Source organism: Triticum aestivum, chromosome 4B (genome assembly GCF_018294505.1).
Source record: "Triticum aestivum cultivar Chinese Spring chromosome 4B, IWGSC CS RefSeq v2.1, whole genome shotgun sequence".
NCBI classification, from domain to species: domain Eukaryota; kingdom Viridiplantae; phylum Streptophyta; class Magnoliopsida; order Poales; family Poaceae; genus Triticum; species Triticum aestivum.
In genome coordinates, this window is record NC_057804.1 from 174,235,620 (window position 1) to 174,242,133 (window position 6,514).

Genomic DNA, 6,514 nt, shown 5'->3' on the forward strand with positions numbered 1-6,514 from the left:
CAATCAGCATATGTTTCGTAGGAGGTTACGCAAAAACCTGAGAGTGGTGAAGTGACGATAGATGTTTTGTTTGGCTTGCAGAAACCATGGATTTACTCGAACCTAGTTCGAGAACAAGAGAAATTCTGCAATGCTTGTGAGTATGCCCAAGTGTTAGAATACGTGATTCACTGTTTACGTATGTGGTAATGATTCAAGTACGGGATGGATTGGCCCCCATACCGAAGACTTCTATCAGGAACTATCATATGTTGATGGAAAATCAGAGAGCCTCAAAAACCTTTGAAGGGTGTCGACGCGATAAGCCATGAAACCATAGAATGGTAGGACGATGGAACCCCTTTACAGGCAACCGTTGCCAATCGTAGGTTATACGGTGAGGTTCAACCCAGACCCGTTTTCTGCAGGAGAAACCATAAATTGTAGACCACCATGAGTATTTCGATAGTTGACTAGAATGGACACGGACCTATCAGCTAAGAAGATCCAGTCTCGGACGAACCACAACTTTGACGAACCGACCCAAGATTCTGAGGAAAACTCTATGCTTCTGACAGAAGAGCTTTGGTGAAGGAGCTATTGTAGGATATGTGAAGAGACATACATTGTCAACACTCCAGAGGAAATATCTGAGTTTATTGGAACCATGACCTTGTTTTTAAGTGTGGTAGCACCCCTGACCTTTCTGACCAAGACATTTGCTAGAAGACCCCAACCCCTAACCTTTTCCTTGCTAGCCTCTTCGAATCTCGAGGACGAGATTCATTTTAAGTGTGGTAGGTTTGTAACATCCCAAATTTTGGAATGTTAATATAATTAATTGAATTGTTTGTTTGTTTGCTTGAGTGAATTAAACTTGAGTGAAATTTGAACCTTTTCAAAAACTTTTGAATGAGAGGGAATAAAATGACTTTCCCCTTCTCCGGTAAATTCAAATTCATCCTATTAAAATCAATGAGAGAAGATGACATGACTTCTTCAACTATAAAGAATTTGAACGGAGTTTTGCAATTTAATTCTTTCAAATATTTGCACTTGCTTCTCTATTTTTCTTCCCCGAGAAATACCCCGAAAAATAAATTCTTGCAAGCAAGAAAGAGCGGAGGAAAATGACCCTCCAAAATCAGGGGCATTTTTGAAAATATTTGAGCCAAGAAAAACCAAAGTTTTTATTTAAAAATTATTTGCAAAAAGAAATAAAGCCTTTAGGGATTTTCTGAAAAACATTTTTTTTAAGTTTTTATTTTGGCCGTGGAATAATGCTCATCATCTACATTTTATTTTTCTGATAATTTTAGTATATAAAAACTCTTTATTCCGAATTGATTTGATTTCCCTTTTTATTGTTTTAGTTTCCTAATTTTAAAAATAGGAATGGAATCGTTTTTATTAGGAAAAACCTGGCCCATTAAGCACTTTCCTATTCTAGCCCAACAAGAGATCATCTCCTTCCTCTGTTTCCTCTCACGTTACAGAAGCTTTCCATATCCATGGAGACAGGAAACTCCACCTTCCCGATCTCCCTCGTCTTTCCATCCCAGCGCCTCCCGAGACCGCCTATAAAACCCCCTCCCTCTCCTCGTTCCATTTTTCCCATCAGCACGCCCCCTCCCTGCCCGTAGCCTCCTCGCCACCGTCCTCCTTTTCCTGCCTAGAAACGCTCACCAGGAGCTCTCCTGGAACCTCCCCATCGCCCAGCGCCACCTCCCCAAGCGCCGACCCCCTCCTCCGCCACCCCCACCCTTGCCGGCGACCTCGCCCCCTCGCCGGAGCAGCCCTCCACATCGCCGTCACCTTCCTGCCATCTCTACCTCACGTACAGGTAACTCCGTTTTCGTTTTCAGATTTATTTCCGTAACAGATTTAGTTCCGTTCTTGTTTAGCTTATAACTTTTGATCTAGAAGTCCAATGATGCTGATTCTTTTTGCGTTAGATCACAATTTTCTTGTAGTTTCCAAAAATATATAATTTGTCTATGTTTGGATTTATAAAAATTGAGTTAGATCAGATTTGAATTAAAGCTTGTTTTGCTTATTCCGGGAGTTTAAAAATAGATTTTTATTTGATTCTTTTTTTCTACTGATCACTAGTGATCATATTTACCAGTGGTAAAAACTTCAAAATTGTTTGAGTATTTTTAGCTTATTATTTCATGTAAAACAAATTCTGTTTTAGTTCTATTCGAATTATAGCTACTTCCTTTCTATAGTTGTTTTTAAATTATTTTATTTTATATTTCAGAAAGTTTATGTTTGGTTTCTATTAGTTAAACAGTAGGTGTTCAACAAGTTTTTATATTTATTTTTATTTTGTTATCGTGAAATCAATTCAAGTTCGCTAATAACTTGCAATGGATTTCTCTACTGTTTTAACTCCCAATTGAAAATACTTTCAAAATAGCTTTATGAAAAAAAATACTTTTTTTGTCTTAAATAAATTTATATTTTATTCTCTGTTATTTTAGTGTTTTACTTTCCGTTAGACAAAACTATTTTTGTGAATGTTGTAGAAGAAGACTCCCTAGTTTTATTTGAAGTTCCTTCGGATTCTTATTCACTCTCCCTTTTGTTTTGATTGTTAGTGTGAGTGCTTATGTGAATGATATGTTTGTTACATAGATTTCATCAGAGAGTGACGAGTAGTCTATCAAGTTATTTCTTGAGAACGATAATTCTTCTTCGTCAACATCACCAGGCAAGTTCACTTTGACCATGCTTTTCTTACCTATGTTTTATTGCATTTAGTGGCACCTTTACAACCACCCCTCAGTAGTGTTATTGAAATCCTTGTAGTTGAGTAGTATGCATGAGGTAGGAACCCATCACCCTGTTACCAAGCCCGGGACGTTAATTATTTTAATGCTACGCTATAGTAGACGGGGTTTGGTATGAGTGCTCGGGAGTGGTGTGAGAATGGAGGCTCTACGTCAATGACGACAACTCCATGATGGAATCTGCAAGGACTGCATCTTCAAGGCCTCAAGACTTCAAGACTCAAGACAAGAATTCAATACACACTACTGGGTGAAGGACGGTTGACGGGCACCCTGGAGAAACCAGTGGTTGGCCGGGATGCATGGAGAAGCGCCATGACATCTTGCGGAAAGCTTCACCCAGACTCAAAGAGACGGAAGAATACTTCACGCCCGGAAGCTTACCTGTGCAACCGCAAGTCATTATGGGCTCTGGCTTGGTTGACCTTAGTTGTGACTCTGGCTGGGACGGTACTAGCAGATGTAGAACTACGGTAGGATGGGTTGAGTACCGGACAGTGGTCAGAGGAACTCTTTGGAAGACCATGTTTCGGTCATCTTGTTCTCAAACACTCTGAAGTACGAGAACGTAAAGAGAGGGATCGAATCTTGCGGGAAAAGTGTACAAACCTCTGCAGAGGGTTTAAACCTAATCGATTAGCCGTGTCCCCGGTTACGGACAATTTGAGCCTCTGGACTTGGATCTATCTCAGAACTCTCAACACTGGACTGATAACTTAATTGTGGGCAACCTATGATGATTTTGGGCTATGAGACATCGGTTGGCGGAACCATGTCATGATAGAAAACTCCATAGTACAGACTTCACTTTTGCCTTTGATGTAGGTAAAATAAAACCAGCTTTTACGCAAACAAAATTCAGATACAGAGCCACAAAGCCATAATGCATATAGTATAGTTTTATCATCTGTTCTTTTTATTGTGATCTTGCCGGTACATTCAATGTACTGACCTACACGGCTGCAACGTATCATGTTGCAGATATTTCCTTGACGAGTAAGAATTACGATACAGGGTTACGGTCTACACTCAACCTGGCGATGGCGTTGATGGGACTCCACACCCGTTTGATTGTTTCCGCTGAGTATTATGAGGTATATATATCATTTTACGTTATTTATACATGTGATTGCACTTTGATATATACATTGATGTACTGTGTGTGCCAGCATACTGATCCAGGGATGGCACAGTAACACAGAGGCTTGACCGTCTGAGGTCGGGTCGCTACACTATCTGCAAGATTTCATAAATCATGCAGTAATTGCTAATATAATTCCAACAGACTCTTAGCATCACTACGAGTGAGAAAGTCTCATCGTAGTCAACTCCTTGAACTTGTCGGAAAACATCTTAACGACAAGTCGAGCTTTCTTAATGGTGATACTTACCATCATTGTCTGTCTTCCTTTTAAAATCCATCTGTACCCAACGGCCTTACAACCATAAAATAATTCTTCCAAAGTCATGGATCCTCTCTCGGATTTTATGGCCTCGGGCCATTCGCCAGAATCCGGTCCCACCATCGCTTCTCCATAGCTCGTAGGTTCATTGTTGTCTAGCAACATGACCTCTAAGACAGGATTGCGTACCACTCTGAAGTAGTACGCGTCCTTGTCGACCCACGAGGCTCGGTAGTGACTTGATCCGAAGCATCATGATCACTATCATCAGCTTCCGCTTCAATTGGTGTAGGTGCCACATGAACAACTTCCTGTGCCCTGCTACACACTGGTTGAAGTGATGGTTCAATAACCTCATTAAGTCTCCACCATCCTCCCACTCAATTCTTTCGAGAGAAACTTTTCCTCGAGAAAGGAACCGTTTCTAGAAACAATTACTTTTGCTTCCAGATCTGAGATAGGAGGTATACCCAACTATTTTGGGTATCCTATGAATATGTATTTATCCGTTTTTGGGTTTGAGCTTATCACGATGAAACTTTTTCACATAAGCGTCGCAGCCACAAACTTTTAAGAAACGACAACTTAGGTTTCTCCAAACCATAGTTCAAACACTGTCGTCTCAACGGAATTACGTGGTGCCCTATTAAAGTGAGTGCGGTTGTCTCTAATGCCTAACCCATGAACGATAGTGGTAATTCGATAAGATACATCATGGTATGCACTATATCCAATAGGGTGCAAATATGATGTTCGGACACACCATCACATTATGGTGTTCCAGGTGGTATTAATTGTGAAACAATTTCCACAATGTCTTAATTGCGTGCCAAAGCTCGTAACTCAGATACTCATCTCTATGATCATATCATAGACATTTTATCCTCTTGTCACGATGATCTTCAACTTCACTCTGAAATTACTTGAACCATTCAATAATTTAGACTTGTGTTTCATCAAGTAAATATACTCAGTATCTACTTAAATCATCCGTGAAGTAAGAACATAACGATATTCACTGCATGCCTCAGCACTCATTGGACTGCACACATCAAAATGTGTTACTTCCAACAAGTTGCTATCTTGTTCCATTTTACTGAAAACAAGGCTTGTCAGTCATCTTGCCCATGTGGTATGATTTGCATTTCTCAAGCGATTCAAAATCAAGTGAGTCCAAACGATCCATCTGCATGGAGTTTCTTCATGCGTATACACCAATAGACATGGCTCGCATGTCTCAAACTTTTCAAAAATGAGTGAGTCCAAAGATCCATCAACATGGAGCTTCTTCATGCGTTTTATACCAATATGACTTACATGGCAGTGCCACAAGTAAGTGGTACTATCATTACTATCTTATATCTTTTGGCATGAAAATGTGTATCACTACGATCGAGATTCAATGAACCATTCTTTTAGGTGCAAGACCATTGAAGGTATTATTCAAATAAATAGAGTAACCATTATTCTCCTTACATGAATAACAGTATTGCGATAGACATAATCCAATCATGTCTATGCTCAACGCTAACACCAAATAACAATTATTTAGGTTTAACACCAATCTCAATGGTAGACGGAGCAGGCGATGCTTGATCACATCAACCTGGGAAACACTTCCAACACACATCATCATCTCACCTTTAACTAGTCTTCGTTTATTTCGTAGCTCTTTTATTTCGACTTACTAACACTTAGCAACCAGACCGGTATATAATACCCTGGTGCTACTAGGAGTACTAGTAAAGTACACATTAACATAATGTATATCCAATATACTTCTATCGACCTTGCCAGCCTTCTCATCTACCAAGTATCTAGGGTAATTCTGCTCCAGTGGTTGTTCCCCTTATTACAGAAGCACTTAGTCTCGGGTTTGGGTTCAACCTTGGGTTTCTTCACTGGAGCAGCAACTAATTTGCCGTTTCATGAAGTATCCCTTCTTGCCCTTGCCCTTCTTAAAACTAGTGGTTTCACTAACCATCAACAATTGATGCTCCTTCTTGATTTCTACATTCGCGGAGTCGAACATTGCGAATAGATCATGGATCATTATATCTATCCCTGTTATGTTATAGTTCATCACGAAGCTCTAGTAGCTTGGTGGCAATGTCTTTGGAGAAACATCACTATCTCATCTGGAAGATCAACTCCTACTCGATTCAAGTGATTGTTGTACTCAGGCAATCTGAGCACAAGCTCAAGATTGAGCTTTTCTCCCTTATTATGCAGGCTAAGAAAATCGTCGGAGGTCTTATACCTCTTGACGTGGGCACGAGCCTGAAATCCCAATTTCAGCCCTCGAAACATCTCATATGTTCCGCGACATTTCGAAAA